The 19,396-nt window shown below is 45.6% G+C and overlaps 1 pseudogene; it reads left to right on the forward strand.

Annotated features, from left to right (window-relative positions):
* Window positions 1-519: 519 nt before the first annotated feature.
* On the forward strand, window positions 520-2,952 carry LOC137216726 (transcription factor SPT20 homolog pseudogene; annotated as a pseudogene).
* The last annotated feature ends 16,444 nt before the right edge of the window (window positions 2,953-19,396 follow it).

Here is a 19,396-nt window from a genome sequence, read left to right on the forward strand (position 1 = left end):
AGATTTTTATTTTGTTGGCTGCTTGTGCTTTTCAAGGTTATAAGAAAAGAAGGTGTGGCGAAGCCCAGCCCTTGGTGGAAGTGCAGACCCCAAAACCAGAAGTGAAGGGGGCGGGCCTGCGCCTAAGAGGCAATAGAAGGATGAGGCCTGAGCCTACGATCTGCGCAGGCGGACGCACGGATGCGCGCGCCTTCGGGGGGATGTGCGGGGGTGGGGGGCGTGGGGGGCGGAGAATCGCTTACATTCACATCCGGGTCATCTGCTGCCACGCGAGGCGAGCGAGATCCAGCGCGGTGGCCGCTTGCACGCCTTTAGGTCTTTCCCTAAATCGCAGGTATTTTGCGCGCTGCTTCTTCGGGGGCGGGTGTCTTGGTGTCCTTTTGGAGGTGAGGCTGGTCGCGCCACTGTGGAGTGGCTGCGTTTGCAAGAATGCTTGTCGATACTGCAGACAGGGTTTTCACCCGGTTCATCCGCTCACTTACATTTTCTCTTCCATTAGGGCCCCCATTTTGTACCGCAATGGAGCAGGCTCTAGAACGAGCTTTGGATCGTGCGGAGTATATCATTGCAAGTGCCCGACAGAGACCTCCGGAAAGGAAATACCCATCTAATGGGGAGAAGTCTCTCTATGAAAAACTTTATGACATTTATGTTGAAGAATGTGAAAAAGAGCCTGAGGTTACGGAGGAATTAACAAGCAACGTGAACCTGTTAGAGAAGCTTCTTAGGAGAGAGTCGTTGCCGTGTTTGGTGGTCAACCTGTACCCAGGAGAGGAGGGCTATTCGCTGATGCTCAAGGGGGAAAATGGATCATCTTCGGAGATCATCCGACTGCCCTATGAAGAAGGGGAATTGCTCGAATACTTGGATGCAGAAGAATTACCTCCTGTTTTAGTGGGTCTCCTGGAAAAGTCTCAGGTTAACGTTTTTCATCACGGGTGTGTGATAGCAGAAATACGGGACTACAGGCAGTCCAGCGACAGGGAAGCTCCCCATTACCAAAGCAGGCATATTCTCTTACGTCCCACGATGCAGACTTTAGCCTGGGATGTAGAGGCCATAGCCAGCGATAACCAGAATTGGACCCAGGAGGACAAACTTTTGCTTGAGAGCCAACTGATCTTAGCTACAGCTGAACCACTGTGTCTAGACCCTTCTATATCAGTAGCGTGCACTGCAAACAGACTGCTCTATAACAAACAAAAGATGAACACTCTTCCCATGAAAAGGAACTTCAAGAGGTACTCTATGGCCTCTCTGAATCGGCAGCAGGAGCTGTCTCATCCACCTTCTCCTGAGCTAAGAGCCCTGACTTCCTGCAAAGGAATAAGAGAAAGTAAAACAGGTGGGAATTACGGCCTCAAAACTTTTAAAGCAGGAAGTTGTGTAGATATGTGGAAACAGAGACGCTGTGACTTGGCCGTACCTTCTCAAGTGGACGTGGAGAAATATGCTAAAGGGAAGAAGTCTGTCGGATGTGATGACTCACAACCAACAGTCTGGCCAGTGCATGAGGTACAAGGTGATCTTGCATTTGGAGGTGACGCTGGCTACCAGTCCCAGGCAACAAGGCTGACCGTCAGGCAGCTGACTGATAATTCACTTGCCTCTGGAAAAGGGTCCGGTACAGAAGCCACGTGGGAGAGACAGCTGTCTCCCCCCCACTCCTTCGCAGATAACCATCCCTACAGTTTCCCGCCCGGGGCAGAGTCTGATGCTGGGAGAGTGGTCAGTCGGCCCGAGGAGTCGGTCCAGGAGAGCACCCAGTGTCCAGTGCAGATGTCACACAGCTCCAGTGGCTCAGCCGGTCTCAGGCAACCTTCTCCAGGGAAAGAACCAGAACAGCCTAAGACTGGGTGGGTTCAGTCTTCAGTGCCCGACAGCGGAGCCACACATCCACCTCCACCCATGCGACTTCCTTGGCACTCAGGAAGGAGCTCCTGGGGTGAGAGTCTCACTTCACAGCAGGCAGGCAGCTCTCAGGCACGTGCATCTCCTGGCCCTGCTCCTAAGCCACCAGCTCTTTCCCAGAAATCCTCTGTGGAGCAGAGCCCAGTTAGCACGCTTCCTGCCACCGCCCTGTCCACTGCGGGCTCATCACAGACGACCTCGGTCTCCCGGGTCACGGTCATCTCCGTTGGTCTGAAGGTCATCAGAGAAGTGGGCCCCAGACGTGGAGGCCAGGCCTCGGGGAGAAGCTGTGCCACCAGAGCCCCAGCTCCCAGGGGAATCCAGCCGGGCCACCTGCCCGCAGGAGCTCTTCCGCCGCCGCCTCCGCCGCCGCCTCCTCCTCCGAAGAAAAGCGCTTCGGATCTCAGACCCTTTCCTGTGGTGCAGCTGCCCCGCGGTTCGCTCCTGTGCAGCAGCCAGCAGCCGGCCCCGCAGCCGCGCCTCCCTCAGCTGCTTCCCCTGCAGTGGCCCTGCGCCCCGCCTCCTCGGCTGCCGGCGTCCCAAGGTCTGGGGGCACGGGGTCCGGGGGCACAGGGTCCGGAGGCACAGGTTCCAGGGGTACAGGGTCCGGGGGCACAGGTTTCGGGGGTACAGGGTCCAGGGGTACAGGGTCCGCGGGTACAGGGTCCGGGGGCACAGGGTCCGGGGGCACAGAGTCCGGGGGTACAGGGTCCGGGGGCACAGGCTTCAGGTTCACAGGGCGCCGCCGTTCCCAACACGGTCGTGCGTGCCGAGGAAGCCGTGGTTGTTCACCTCGGTGCAGAGGACGGCTTCCAGCCGCCCCAGGTGCTCGTGTTGTCCCCGCCGGGCTCTGGCCTGAGCAGCCCCGGGCTGAGTCCCCCGCAGCAGACGGGCTGGGCCTGGGCGGCCCCGCGGCCGCAGTTGCAGTTCAGCGTGCACGTGCGCCGCCGCGCCGCCGCGCCTTGCCCTCGGGGCCCGCAGCCCAGCAGCCAGGCCGCGGGCACCGCGGATAGAGGCCCGCCAGCCGTTCCCAAGCCCTGAGGCCTGGCTGATTTTCTCTCCTTTAGAAAACACAAGAGCAGCGACCGAGTGCATTTCGAGTTTCACCCGCATTTGGGTTTTGTTTTAATGTGTCGCTCTTTTACGTTGTTAGACGTACAAACTTTCTGCAGAGGCACAAGCCCATGATTTTTACATAGAGACGGGGAAGTGCTTTACTAAACTGGCAGGGTTTCGCCGAAGCCATCGCTTGGGCGGTGGCTGTTGACAGTTGTTTTTATTGCGATGTTCTCAAGTGTATCCACATCCAAACTAGGGTCAGTTTAAACTCCTGAAGCCTGTAATTTCTCTCAAGCAATAAAACTGCAACACCAGTCAAGTCAAAATTAGTATTATTCTAACGAGATGCTACTAACGCATAACTGTAGCAGCGTCACCCTTCTACGTGTACAGCTCGGTAGTGTTAAGTGGACTTCTGTCGTTGCTGTACAGCAGATCTCTAGGGTTGTTTTCTTCGGGCAAAAGTGAAGCTTTATCCCCGTGAGCACCAGCTCCCTGTTTCCCTCGCCCCAGCCCTGGCCCCCACCCCTCTATTTTCTGTGTCTCTGAGTGTGACTGCTTTAGATACTTCGTAGAAGTGGGATCGTACAGGATTTGTCTTTCGTGACGGGCTCATTTCACTTAGTGTCCTGTCCTCGAGGTCCATCCATGTTAGCGTGCCACAGGAAGGTTGCAGCTGTTTACAGGTGCTTTCAGTGTACCTACGATATACTGCCGCGGCCTACGAAGGATTAGAAACGTCCTTCGGAAGAGAGTGCACTTTCCTATTTGTTTATTTAGTTTAAAAGCTTTTTGCACCAGTGTCTGAAATGCAATTTTTATACATTTGGTTTGGGAAAAAAACAAAAACAAGCTAACGCTACCAAAACTTGATGCTTGTCATCTTGCTATTGAGGCCATGGGATACCTCCCAGTGCGCAGCATGCTTTAGGGGCCCTTGCTTGCGTGGATGTCCCCAGCCCTTTAGAAGGTGCCCCCCACCCCCAGAGCCCAGCTGTTCTCCTCTAGGCTGCAGTTGCTGGCTGTGAAAGGGGGATGTTGTCTTCTCTCTTTATAAAACCGTTTACATTTTTGAGAACCCAGGGTTATTTGCAGAAGGTAAATATCTAAACATCTGGAAATGGGTTTGTCTTTCAAGTGTTTTCAACTTTGGTACATTCTGAAGTGGAGTCCCTCTCCCCTGAGTGGTCACCAACTGGTCAGCTGTCCCTGTCAGCTGTCAGCTGTCTCTTTTTACCTTCTTTCTCGTTTCAGTGGGGCTCAGAAGACCCCTGAAGTTTTCTGTTTCCGTTTCTTACTGTGGTATAATTGACATAAGGATCAACCATTTTAAAGTGTACAATTCATTGGCATTTACTGCATTTAGAATGCGGTGCGACCACAGCCTCTGTCTGCTTCCAAAACATTTTCATCGCCCGAGAGAAATCTCTGTACCCATTCAGCACTCACTTCCCAGCTTCCTCTCCCCCAGCCCAGGAAACCACCGATTTGCGTTCTGTCTCTACAGACTCCCCCATCTCGATTTTTCCTCAAAATGGAACCAGAGACGACGTGACCTCTTCTGTGTGGCCCCTTTCGCTTGGCGTAATGTTTCCGAGGCTCGTCCACATCGTCACACGTGTCGGCGCTTCATTCCTTTTCGGGGCTGAGGAACATTCCCTGGTTTGTGTGCGCCACATCTTGTTTATCCATCATCTGTTGATGTACATTTGAGTTGTTCCCACCTTTTGCCATTGTGTATAGTGGGGCTATGAACAGTTCTGTACAAGTATCTGGAGGCCTCTCGTATTTCGTTCTTACAACTTTGAAGGACAACCTGTGTATATAAAAGTATTTTTCCCAAGTACACATGTATGTTTCCCTGCCTTTTGCCCTAACCAAAAAGAGGAAGTTTGGCAGTTCCAAAAGAGGTGAGTGAAGAGGCAGGTAACCGGTGATTCTTACTGCATTAACCCGGCTGCACTAACGTGCTACCGATCCTGTTAAGGAAAGCCAACATGGCAGATATGCCAGCGGAGTGACACTGAGCCCATTGGAGCTTTATGTAGCCCACCCTGGACATCTTTAGGAACGGTGCCTGCACTTTGAAGAAGTGACCAATTGCAAAGAAGACCAGTGCAATGACCAATTGCAAAGAGGAGTTTATACTCAGCCTTGGGTGCCGACCAGACAAGTGAACTCTGAATCTCACTAGATTTTGTGTACCTTCTCCCTTTTTGTCCTCACTCTCATCCTTTCAGATACTACTACACGGAGAGACCAGCTGACGTTGTGCTCCCTTCCCAGGCAAGCAAATAAATCCAGCTTTGTTTCAGATTAACATTTGGTGGTCTTTATTTCCTCCTACTAATCCTCACCAAGGTTTATAATTGAAGCAATTGCCTCACTGATGAAGAAGAAAGAGTGTACCCCTGGAAATACAATCCCAGAGTCTGTATTCATTCAAACACCTGTAAAGGGAGGTCTTCCCACATGCCTTGTACTGTGTGAGGGCTTAGGTGGGATGCAGAGAATACAGATAGCAAGGAAAAGTAAAGTACCTCTTCAGAATGTAGATCTCATTCAAAATTCACGTCATTTTATCCTTCAGCAATTTAAGGTAAATTCCCTGTAGGAGAAAGTCTCAGAATAATGAATGTTACATATCTGAAGATGAGTACACAACAGAATAGGAAATAGCAGAAGACTCAAGATTTCAGTGGCTTACCACCCTGCCACAAGTCAGAGGTTAGGACACAGACCAAGGAGATGGTGGAAACAGGACTCCAGAGAGAAAATATTGCCCAGCTCATGAAGTCCAGGTATGTGTACCTGCACAGAGAATTTATACTTGTTTATAAATGATAAGTTAAAAAATCTATCATTCCATTCTAGATTGCTATTTTGAGAAAATCTTGGGGAAAATACTCCTAAGCAATGTTTGTTTATTTCTTTAAAGTGACAGAAACATGTTAGGTTCCTTGCTAGACCATCTCCAACATCCTGTTCTTACTTCTGCCACCTCTCAACAGATACCGATATTGTCTTTGGTTTTTGTTGTGTGTTGCTTCCTGAAATAGCACCACGACCACCTGTTCCTTAGAGAAAGCTGAGTTCATTCTTTCTGGCAAGGGAGAGGACAACCTTGACAGGGTGTTACTAGTGTTTTAGATAGTTAAATGTCTTTTCCCATAAAGTCTAATAAAATAACCCTTCATCTCAAGTACTTCAGTATTTGATCTGCAGGGAAAATGTAAAGCTTAGCTGCTTTAATTGCATTTTGAAAAACACTTAGGCTCTAAAATACAGGATTTTTCCCTCTGTTCTCACTTCCTGCTGGGCACTATTCTGTTTTTGCATGTTTTAATTCACTCAGTCCTTGCAAGGACCATGGAAGGAAGGTACAGTTATAGATGAGGAAACAAGGCATTGGGCAGTTAAATAATTTGCTCAAAGTCACCCAGCTATGAAGTATCAGAGCCCAGATTCGGATCCAAGCCTCCTGGGGTCAGAGACTATGTCCTTTACCACACTACCCTCTCCACTGCCTCACTGAGGGCAAGACATAGACCTGTCCCCAGTGGACTCATCATATGATTGGAAAGACCTCAAGATGTGTGGATGAAATGACAGATTACAATCTATCACTTAGCCACATCTTGGTATTTGAGAGGAGCTAATAACTGACATCTTTGCCACAGTTTGGAACCATTTGACAGAGATAGATTCAGGACTCAGCTGAACGTCAATATATTCTCTTTATACGTTCTGCTCATATATTCAAGGACACAATTTAGATCTGGGCCAAGCGGGTTTTCTAATACTGCACCCCGTATTAGGGAGATTCTTCCACTCGCTCACAGGCAGGGCTAGAGAACTACAGAGCCCTCCCTGTGGGTCTGGCTCTCTTACAGGGGAAATTGAGTGGGCAGAGCAAGGCCAATTTTACTTTACTGAAGAGCTTCTTAATCCCTGGACAATGGGCCTATGGCATTTGGTAAAGGCTACGGATCCTTTCTCAGAATGACATTTTGATGTGCATAAAGTAAAAGATACGGCATTACAAAGGAAGCCCGTTACGCTAAAATACAACCCTGAAAGTATAAAGTTATGATAAATAATAAATATGCTTCTTGGTTAATGTATTAAATAATAAGATGTAGCAGAGGAACTAATAATTACTATAATTTCAAAGCAGTGCTGAGCATGAATGATATTTTGAGGTACCTGCAATAAGTGGAATATGTGAAAACATCTGTGATTTCTATTCAATACAAATTCATAGACACTGTTAATACTACTGTGGTTTGTTCTCTATATTCATTTGTAGGAAATAATATATTTCACTTAGAGATCAGAGAATGTAAATATATAAAGCATTTTCTTTTCTCATTAAGTTCATGGATCCCCTAAAAGTGTCCATGAGCCCCAGGTTAAGAATACTTGCTCTAACGGAAGGTCCTCCCCCAGCAAAAGAAATAGGTAATAAGCGTCATCTCCGGCAGTGTATGCTATATGAACAAGCCCGCCGGTGATCAAGTCTGCTCCCACTGTACATAGTGGCCCGATTACTGAATGGTTATCACAGCAGCTTGGAAAGGAGTTGCTTACAAGGTGTACATTATTCATTTAATCCTCGGAATGACCCTATTGGTAGTTAATGTTGTTAACTCCATTTTCAAGTGAGGAAATTGAGGTTAATGTAATTTGTCGAAGTTCGCACATCTGAGGAGGGGTAAGCATTTGAATCTAGGCAGTCTGGCTCCAGAACCCACAGTCTTAACCACTAAACTGAACCTGCTCAGTAAGTTTAGAGGGCTAGTCTAAGAATACCTGGGGCTAAGTATAACTGCCATTTATAAAGTTCTTTTCCTAGAAAAAAGTTTAAATAAATCATTGGAAGACAACCCTTCTGTAGACTAGGGCTTCTTCCGTATAGAGATCGGGAATTACTGAACACCCTGTAGTTGCCAGTTATCCACTGTATCGAATAAGCATTATCCCAAAGTGACCTTATTTTGGCCGCCTGGACCACAAATCGTCTGGGGCTGGAGCAGAGTGGAGAGCGGGGCTTCCACTGAATTCAGCTTCCCGATGGGAGGGCACGTCACTTCTAATGAGCTCTGTCGAGAACTCTGAAAGGTCTGAGACTCTATGCTGCTTGAAAACTAACAAGTTAGCCTTAATTTCATGGATGCTGGCAGAAGACAAGAATACTGGGTCAGGGCTTCCCTGGTGGCGCAGTGGTTGAGAGTCCGCCTGCCGATGCAGGGGACACGGGTTCGTGCCCCGGTCTGGGAGGATCCCACATGCCGCGGAGCAGCTGGGCCCGTGAGCCATGGCCGCTGAGCCTGTGCGTCCAGAGTCTGTGCTCGGGAGAGGCCGGAGACAAAGGACTTTATTACTCATAGCACAACAAGGCAGCATGCATTTCATGTGTGCATTGGTTCCCTTGCCCACCCAAGTCCCATGGGGACAACAGAGAGGTGGGCCCGAGTGAATGCCGCACATGCAGTAGATGTCTGTCACAAGGGAAGAACCCAAGCTTAGGAAATAACAATATGTTTAAAGGGGCTGCAAACAAACCTGCCTAATTTTTGCTCTGGAGAAAGACATTATCTTTGTTATGACAGTCAAGAAACAAATTTGTCTTTGGCTCCATTAGGGAGATACTATCTCTATTTCCTCAGGCTGTTTACCATACAAACTTCCTGGAAAGTTAGTCCAGAATAAAGGTTATCAGTGTCTCTGCTCACAAGACATGCAGAAACAAGGGAAACATGGAGAACTGTCCCCCACCAGACTTCAGGTGCTGGCAACTGGAATTCCCAGACAACTCCTTTAAATAGCTAGTGTCCAACTCCAGATGGCAACACTCAAGCAGTTTGTGTGTCCCTTCATCGATAAAGTTGTTTTCTCATGCTCATTCTATGAAAGGAGAACAATACGGGTGCAGGTCCCTCTACCAGAATGCGAACCCACACTAGGTATCCAGGGGCGTGTGGTGGCACTGGCACTCTTCTCTAATGAATGATGGAAGGAAGGGGACCTGTGCCTTCTCTTCTCTTGCTACCCTGCCCTTCTAAGTTTTCCTTTCCCCCAATAAAGCTGATGACTCAATTCATTCCAGGCCCTACTGCATAACATGTGATACCCAAATGGTCTCAGTACATAGATAAAGAAAAGTAACAGACAACTAAGAGTTCCCAGCAGCCAGAAGGAGGAACATAAAACAGAACAGGCACCCAGCAAAACAGAATTGCTAGAGGAGGACAGATGACAACTTTTTTAAAAATCACAGGGCTTCCCTGGTAGCGCAGTGGTTAAGAATCTGCCTGCCATTGCAGGGGACACGGGTTCAAGTCCTGGTCTGGGAAGATCCCACATGCCACGGAGCGACTAAGCCTGTGCGCCACAACTACTGAGCCTGCGCTCTAGAGCCCGCGAGCCACCACTACTGAGCTCATGTGCCACAACTACTGAAGCCCACGCGTCTAGATCCTGTGCTCTGCAACGAGAAGCCACTGCATTGAGAAGCCCTCACCACAACGAAGAGTACCCCCCACTCTCCACAACTAGAGAAAGCTCGTGTGCAGCAACGAAGACCCAACACAGCCAGAAATAAATACATAAAATAAATAAATTTATATTTAAAAAAAAAACAAGAAGAAGGGGATCCCCCAGGGATCCTTTAAAAAAAAATCACAAACTTTCTGTAAATGGATGCTATGGCTTTAAACTTAAAAATACATTAGTTGGGGACTTCCCTGGTGGTCCAGTGGTAAAGAATCTGCCGTCCAATGCAGGGGACGTGGATTTGATCCCTGGTCGGGGAACTAAGATCTCACATGCCGTGGGGCAACTAAACCTGCATGCCACAACTACTGAGCTCGCATGTCTCAACTAGAGAGCCCATGTGCCACAACTATAGAGAAGCCCACGTGCCACAATGAAGAGCCTACACCGCAACAAAAGATCCCGCATGCCTCAACTAAGATCTGACACAGCCAAAAAAATTAAATAAATACATTAGTTGAAAATATCGTATATTAACACATATATGTGGAATCTAGAAAAATGGTACAGATGAACCTGTTTGCAAGGCAGAAATAGAGACACAGACATAGAGAACAAATGTATGGACACCAAGGGGGGAAGGAGGGGTGGGATGAATTGCGAGATTGGGACTGATATATATACACTAATATGTATCAAATAGGCAATTAATGAGAACCTGCTGTATAGCACAGGGGCTCAGTGCTCTGTGATGACCTAAATGGAAAGGAAATCCAAAAAAGAGGGGATATATGCGTACATAGGGCTGAATCACTTTGCTGTACAGCAGAAACTAACACAACATTGTAAAACAACTATACCCCAATTAAAAAAAAAAAAAACATTAGTTGAATTAAGGGAGAGGATACCTACTGTTGTGGCCAGAGTTAGTAACCTGGGTGAAGGGGAAGAAAAATCTCAAGGCATGATGTCTCAAAAATATAAAAAGATGGAACTTATAGAAAAAAAAAAGATAAGAGACTTGGAGGATAGATCTAGGAGACGTAACAAGCAAAAATAGGAGAACAAGGAACCGATGGAGGTAAAGTATGATTAAGCAAGTAATAAATGCAATTTTCCCTGAACAAAACAAAGGCCCGAGTTTACAGACTCAAAAAGTACACCAACTTCCCAGTAGGTGCCATGAGAGTCGGAGTAGATAATCTACCCATTATAGTAGGTTAAATTATTGTTCAACAAGTACTGATTCCCTCCCCTTTAACATGGAGCAAATTGCACTTCCCTAACTTTTTTTTTTATAAATTAATTAAATTAATTAATTATTTTTTGGCTGCATTGGGCCTTCGTTGCTGCGTGCAGGCTTTCTCTAGTTGTAGTGAGGGGGGCCATTCTTCATTGCGGTGCATGGGCTTCTCATTGCAGTGGCTTCTCTTGTTGCGGAGCACAGGCTCTAGGTGCGCGGGCTTCAGTAGTTGTGGCACGTGGGCTCAGTAGTTGTGGCTCGTGGGCTCAGTAGTTGTGGCTCGTGGACTCTAGAGCTCAGGCTCAGTAGCTGTGGCGCACAGGCTCAGTCGCTCCGCAGCATGTGGGATCCTTCCAGACCAGGGCTCAAACCTGTGTCTCCCCTGCATTGGCGGGCAGATTGTTAACCACTGCACCACCAGGGAAGCCCCGTACTTCCCTAACTCTTGACTTTGAGTTTTATCATGTGACTCACTTTGGCCAATGGACTATTAATGGATATGATACAAGAAGAAACTTGAAATATACCTGCGTAGTGGGTTCACCATCATGTGCTTCTGCTTTCTGCCCTGAGAAGAGCATGCTTTGGGAGGCTCTTGATGCAAGGAGGATGAGAAATACATCAAGCAGACCTGGACCCAACTTGGACCTTAGAGTCAAGCCCAGCATAGATTTGTAGATGTGTGAGTGACCAATAAATGCTTATTGTTTAATGCCAATGAACTTTTTGGGGTCCTTTGTTACACAGCCTTACTGTGGCAATAGCTGATAGGCCTAATTTTACTTAGGCATATCCTGGTAAAATTATAAATCTCAATAATTAAACATAAATCTTAAGTTTCTAGTCAGAAAGAATAAGTTGTCTACAAATAAAAAGTAAGATAAGTATTAGGCTTTTCTTATACAACACTGGAAGTCCTGGAAGCTAGAAGATGTTGAAAAAACAACTAGGAGACTACTGAAAGTAAAGGACTACAACCCAAGAATCCCATACCCAGCCAGTATTTCATTCATCCATCCTGGTAAAAAGCTTTTTTTTTAAAATTTTTTATGCATTAAAAAAATGGAACCACCACATGCTCTATTCGAGAAAAATCATTCTAACTACTCAACCATAAAAAAGAATGAAATAATGCCATTTGCAGCAAGATGAATGGACCTGGAGATTATACTGAGTGAAGTAAGTCAGACAGAGACAGACAAATATCATATGATATCACTTATATGTGGAATCTAAAATAAAGAGGGACTTCCCTGGTGGTCCAGTGGCTAAGACTCCATGCTTCCACTGCAGGGGGTACTAAGAGCTGGCATGCCGCGTGGTGCGGCCAAAAATAAATAAATAATAAAAAATAAAAAATGGTATAAATGAACTTATTTACAAAACAGAAACAGGCTCACAGACATAGAAAACAAACTTATGGTTACCAAAGGGGAAAGGGGGTGGGGGAGGAATAAATTAGGAATTTGGGACTAGCAGATACAAACTACTATATATAAAATAGATAAACAACAAGGATAGATAAACAGATAAACAATAAATAGATAAACACCACAGGGAACTATATTCAATATCTTGTAATAACCTATGAGGGCAAAGAATCTGAAAAAGAAGGGGTGTGTGTGTGTGTGTGTGAGTGTGTGTGTATACATATCTGAACCACTTTGCTGTACACCTGAAACATTGTAACTCAACTATACTTCAATTAAAAAAAAAAGAAATCATTCTAACCAAACAACAAATGAACAAAAACAGAGGCTTCAGATACTAAAGTTTAAATTAAATGGATAATAATTGGATTTCTAAAAATAAGTAATATGTAGTTTAATCTAAACCAGTCATAAACAAATGTCTTGGAATATGTAATGTGAGTATTAGATAAGGATTCTTAAAATGAAAGAGGTTGCTGCAAAGGCAATTTTAATAATAATTTAGAACTAAACTATTTCAGAAAAACCTAGACGTTGGATGTGGTGAGCATGGAGGTAGAGTGAAAAAAGAGCATTTGAAATTTCTCAGAGCAGGAAGGGGAAGAGAAATTAAAATAGCCTATCATCTTATTGGGGTAGGGGAGTCAGCGAAAAATAGACTGCCTTGGTGAGAAAAATAGTTGAGGGGTCTTGTTTTCAAGTAATGGTAACAAAATAGGTAATTGATTAAGAACACTAGAGAATAACAAGTTGCCATTAAAAGAACGGAAAGGTACAATGGAATGTCCAAATTAACGAGGGCAAAAAATAGAATGGAGAGCAACTTAATAAAACTGGAAAGGAAAGAAAAGAAATAGTAAAAAGAAGAACTATCAGGGCTTCGCTGGTGGTGCAGTGGTTGAGAGTCCGCCTGCCGATGCAGGGGACACGGGTTCGTGCCCCGGTCCGGGAAGATCCCACATGCCGCAGAGCGGCTGGGCCCGTGAGCCATGGCTGCTGAGCCTGCGCGTCCGGAGCCTGTGCTCCGCGGCGGGAGAGGCCACAACAGTGAGAGGCCCGCGTACCGCAAAATAAATAAATAAATAAATAAATAAAAAGAAAAAAAACTATCAAAGTCAAATGTTATAGCATAAATGCATCACAGAAGGAATAAAACCAAGTATACCAGTCGTTTCAGTAAATGCAAACGGACTTAATTCTATGAAAAGACTGAACATGTCAAAATGAGTTTAAAAAAGAAACCAAACCCAGCTATAAGATAAGTTATAAGAAAAAGAGAGAGAGAGAGAGAGAGAGAGAGAGGTAGCAAGGCCAATGCCATAAAAAACAGAAATGGCAACATTATGATCAGGAAAGGAGGAGCTGAAGATGAAAGAATCTGCGAGAGACTGAAGAGGGACACTGGAACAACAGAAGGCACAGTTTAAGAAGCAAGTGTCAAAAACTTGTATGTTCCAAGCAACATAGCCGCTAAATACGTAAAGAAGAAAGCCTAGGATTGAGTATCAAAAGATACCCACATTTACAGATTAGGAAAAGAGTAAGCTGGGGACTTCCCCGGCGGTCCAGTGGGTAAGACTCCACGCTTCCACTGCAAGGGGCATGGGTTCGATCCCTGGTCAGGGAACTAAGATCCCACATGCTGCATGGTGCAGCCAAAAAAATTTTTAAATAAATAAAAAGAATAAGCTGGAATGGGAGGCTGAGAAGGAGTGAGCAAGAAAGGAGAGGAAGAGCAGGAAGGCGGGTGATGTAATTTCTTGAGGTCTCAACCTACATACAGGTGAAGGCAACCCCAGCCACAGTGGTCAGACAGCCTCTCCACCCAGCACCAGCTCCAGGGTCAGAGAAGACAGAACCTGGAGGACAACATTCCCTTCCCTGCAGGCAGCCTGAAAGAGACACAGGCCTTTTCACACAACCCTCCATTCTCCCACATCTGCAATTTGTAGCAGACTGTAACAGAGATGCACAGTGCAGAATTAGGTTCTTTTATCTAAATGGGAGTTCTGTAGGCTTGGGGTGTTGTTAAGAAAGGAGCAGCTGCCCAATGTATGGGTGACATTGTGGAACACAGCAGTGGTGGAAATAAAAAGAGGGTGCCCATTATTTCCCATTAAAAGATCCATTTAACTTCCTGAGACTTAAAAAGTCAGTCCATGTTAAGACAATGTACTGTTTCTGACCCACTAAAAATCCCCTTTTCTCTTCTGTCGACTAACCAGGAGTCTATATTTACTGTCAAGTTTTAGCAATAGTTTTAGGGAATTTTTTTCTAATATCTATAGGAAATACACCTGTTTAATACTGGCAAATACAGGTCCCATTTCTGTGCCATAAGCTACGCAGAGCTTTCATTTTTCAGTGATGAGAATTTGTGGCAACCAATAAATTTTCAAAACACTCTCATTATGCACATTGACCGCCCTTCTCAACACACATACACAGGCTCTCTTTTTTTCTGGAACAGGCAGTAAATTATGAAAGAAAAATAACACACTGCACAAAATACAGATACGATCAGGATGCCACTTGCCTGGGATTTCTACCTCTTCCTAGCCTTCAGGGTGATGTTGGCATTTTCAATGTGTAGGGAATTGGGGCAGGAGGATAAACTGCAGCTGGCCTGATTTGAACAGGGAAAGGGAAGTGAAAGAGCAGCTGATGTCCCAAACACTTCTTCCCCTGGTCGGGGGATTGGGGAGCTACTATTAAAGGGTATAAACTTGTAACTAGTAGATAAATAAGTCCTGGAGATCTAATGCATAGCAGAGTGATCACAGACAACAGTACTGTATTATATACTTCAAAGTTGCTAAGAGACTAGATCTTAAACGTTCTCACCACAAAAAAGAAATCTAATTATATGACGTGATAGAGGTGTGAGCTAACTCTACGGTAATTATATTGCAATATATAAGTGCGTCAAATCAATGTGTGATACACCTTAAACTTAAACATGTTATATGTCAATTATAACTCAAATTTTAAAATAAATTTTTAAAAAACTTCCACTGAGTAGAACATTTGAAAATAGCTAACAGCATCCGCTCAGGAATTTACCTTCAAAAGAAACAGACACAACCAAAATCTAGAGCCACGTTACCCAAAGTGTGGGCCCCTGGACAGCAGCATTGGCATTCCAGGGGAGCCTGTTAGAAATGCAGTCTCTGGACCCTATCCCAGACCTACTGAATCAGAATCTGCATTTTGTAAAGATCCCCCAAAAGTTTGCAAAGTGCTGCTATGGAAAAATTTCCCGTCGAGCTAATAAAGAAGGGAGACCCAGGCTTGTTGAAGTGGGTTGCAGCCTGGGCCTTTGTATGTTTACCAAGTTGCTCAGGGGACTCTGTTACCAGCCGAAGTCTGAGCATCACTGCACGAGAGCCGTGCTATTCGACACAGTAGCCATTAGCCACCTGTGGCTGTTTACATCTACGTTTAGATTTAATTGAACAAAATTAAAAATTCACTCACACTAACCACATTTCAGTGCTCAAGAGCTACATGTGGCTAGTGGCTACTCTACTGGACAGTGCATGTATAACACTTGCATCATTGTAGAAAGTTCTGTAGGGCAGCATTGGGTTCATTAGTTCTCAATCTTGGCTATATGTTAGAATCACTGGCCACGGTTTTGTTGTTGTCGTTAGTTTGTTTTAACACAGAATGCTTATTTTAGGCCTCCTCCTATAGGCACTTTATCTTCATAGAAACTTGACTTACTGTTTTCTAGTAAGGACACCATTAGGAAAACTAAGCTCTTGATCTCAATAAAACCTCACATATTTATACTCAGATAATCATGTGCAATACTGTCATTTTGAAACAAAGCAGGAGCTCATGGGGCCCTCCCAGGGACAAAAGCCTTTCCGCATCCCCCATTTCCTGTTTGTAGGGAAAAGGCTTCACCCCCTAGACCTTCCTTGAGTTCCAAAGGGCAGATTCAAACAGTTACTAATTAGGGAAAGGAAGGAATACAGAAACAACGGAGGAGCAGTCAAGAAACAACAGTGCAGTAATTAAAGCAGGGTCCTGGTTCCTCCTCAAGGGATATACATAGCAATATATCTCTGAGTTCTTCTGCAGGAACTAAGGCCCCCACCCAGGTGGAGGATGGTAACTTCAGGCTGAGCACAAGCACGTGGACCCCAGACTGGATGGAACCAGAAGGCTGATGACTGAGATTCCTGGAACACCACCCTGTTATCTCACCACCAACAATCAGAGGAAGGTCATATACCTGCATATCTCCCCCCAAATTTTGCATATAAAAACTCTTCCCTGAACCGGCAACCTACTGTATAGCACAGGGAACTCTGCTCAATACTCTGTAATAACTTAAATGGGAAAATAATTTGAAAAAGAATAGATGCATGTATATGTATAACTGAATCACTTTGCTGTATGCCTGAAACTAACACATTGTTAATCAATTATACTCCAATATAAGATAAAAAATTTTTAAGACTGAAATATAGGTTAAAATACAAAAAACAATAAAAACTCTTCCCTGAAACCAATGGGGAAATCGGGCCTTTTGAGCATGAGCCACCCGTTCTCCTTGTTTGGTCCTGCAATAAACCTTTCTCTGCTCCGAACTCCAGCATTTTGGTTTGTTTGGCCTCCCTGTGCATCAGGCACACGAACTTGGGTAGGACAACAATTTAAGTTTGCTGGACTCCAAGCTATGGTGCCAGGCTCTACATAGGTCATTTCATAGATATGATAGGTTCTTCATTTCCCTTGTTATTAGTTGAAAAGATCACATGAAAACACTAAGAAAAACTTGAAAAGATTTCACACAACCATCACACTATTTCACATTATGTCTCTGACACAGTCATCTTTGTTCAGAGCCACTACTCTCTAGTCCTTGCACATTTGCATATAGAATCTGATCTTACACAGGCCACCCCAGCCTGGCTGTCCAATAGGTTTACAACAATTACAAAACTGAATCTCAATGAGATCAGCCCCCACCCCAACCTTCAGAATATACAGAAATATTGTCAAGTGCCTGCCTTCCTGCTCCTTGGGGGCGCTTCTGCTTTGTCCCACATATATTTTTTGCACAAACATAATGTGGTTCTTCAGCCTCTGCTCCTGCAAGGACAGTGGTGCCCCAGGGACCCAGGTTGTTTTAGGGATGTCCTTTGCTGCTTGTGACTCCTAGACATGCTGTTTCTCCTTGTCCCAGCCCAAGGCCCTGGAAGATCTACTTGACATTTGACTACATGGAAACATCTTCCCTCTGATCAACCATTCCCTAATCAAGTGTGTGCATTCAGACTCTCCCTCCTTTGGGGTTAATAAGGAGTGGCCCTTATTTTCAGTGGGGTTCAGTCCTAGAGGGAGGAGAGAGCTGGTGGTCCCACACAGCTAGTCACTGTCCTTACCGGGGCTGGACTAGGGTGAGGCAAGTGAAGTGTTCTCTCTCCGAGTTGGGCAAGGGCAGGATTGAACATTAACTTAAAATTTTGATACTGAAAAAAAAATTTTTGCTACTGTGTCCCATCATGGATTTTTTTTTCTGATTTTTTAAAATATTGCATTAAAATATTTTTATCTTGATTATCGAAGATTTTTTGTTGGTTTCTTTGCTTGGCACTCTGTTAAATTTCATGCAGGTGCCTTGCTGACTTCACCCTATTCCCAAGCCCTGATCCTTTCTATCAGGTTCCTCTATCCCTCATTCAGATAGATCCTTGATGGGCTGACCGCTCATGCCATCAAGCCATACCTGTAAATCCCTCCCGGTACCCAGCTTAGGCCCTGAGCTACACAGTGATGATTGCCACCTAGTTGTAATCACATTATTCACTATATTATATTTAATTTTCATAAACAATTGTTTCATAAACAATTTTCCTTGTTTCTAGGTTGCCTCAGTTGCCTCTTTTAACAGCCGCAAGATAGTCCACTAGTCTGATGCACTATACTTAACTATTCTCCAAATACTGGATAATCAGCTTCCTTCCTCCCTCCCTCCCTCCCTTCCTCCCTTTCCTTCCTTCCCTTACGCTGCGCCACGCAGCTTGTGGGATCTTAGTTCCCTGACCAGAAACTGAACCCAGGCCCTCAGCAGTGAAAGCACTGAGTCCTAACCACTGGACCACCAGGGAATTCCCTTAGTTCCCCTTTCTCATTCATTAATGAGCCCGTAGATCTACAAAGGAACTGAGTGTGTCTCTGAGTCAGTTCGCACTGTGGGAGACGTTTTCCCTTTAAGGTATCAACTAGATGAATGCACAATGGAGACCCTGCTATTACTGCCACATCTTCAGAAAACATCTCCCACAGTACGAACTGACTCAGAGACACACTATATAGGGAGCTGTTAACACGGTATTTCACACGTATACAAAAGAAGTCACTAACAGATGGGTTCCAGCTAACAAAGGCAAAGACAGGAGAAAGAGGAGAGAAGAAGAAATGGAAGACTTCTGAAAATGGTTGCATTTGTTTTCTTTCCCTTAGCATCTCTTCCAATGCTAATCGGATGGCGGCCAGCAAAGAGGCCAGGGCAGATGTCTACCAACAGAAGATCGGCACTAACATACCTGTAGTCAAAACCCAATTAGCGGGGACTTCCCTGGTGGCACAGTGGTTGGGAGTCCACCTGCCAGTGCAGGGGACATGGGTTTGAGCCCTGGCCCGGGAAGATCCCATGTGCCGCGGAGCAACTAAGCCCGTGCGCCGCAACTACTGAGCCTGCACTCCAGAGCCCACGAGCCACAACTACTGAGCCCATGTGCCACAACTACAGAAGCCTGTGCGCCTAGAGCCCGTGCTCCACAACAAGAGAAGCCACCGCAATGAGAAGCCCGGGCACCGCAATGGGGAGTAGCCCCCGCTCGCTGCAACCAGAGAGAAAGCCTGCGCGCAGCAACAACCGCAGCAGTACAATAAGTGGGCATCTTCACTTTTCTTTGAGAGGTGGGAAGATTAACAAGGGGCTAGAATTGTCACTGGTAAAGGAGCTACAGTGAGTCCTGTTAGTCAAGGGAGGCGATGGACTGTTAATCGATTATCTTCCCAGTTGAGGAGTGGCCTTGGCTCTCTCTACTTCCAAACATGGTCAGAGTGGCCTTCTCTGGACATTACTTATCTTCCACATGCACTATTTATCTTCGGTTGGGAACATCACAGGCTAGCTGCCAGCAGGGCTATTTTTCATTTTCACAGTCCCTCCTTTGGCTAAGGGCAGACAAGTGCAGCTCGCAGGATGCTAATCTGTGCAGCCCAGATCCACACA

This window comes from Pseudorca crassidens, chromosome X (genome assembly GCF_039906515.1).
Source record: "Pseudorca crassidens isolate mPseCra1 chromosome X, mPseCra1.hap1, whole genome shotgun sequence".
Taxonomy (NCBI): Eukaryota; Metazoa; Chordata; class Mammalia; order Artiodactyla; family Delphinidae; genus Pseudorca; species Pseudorca crassidens.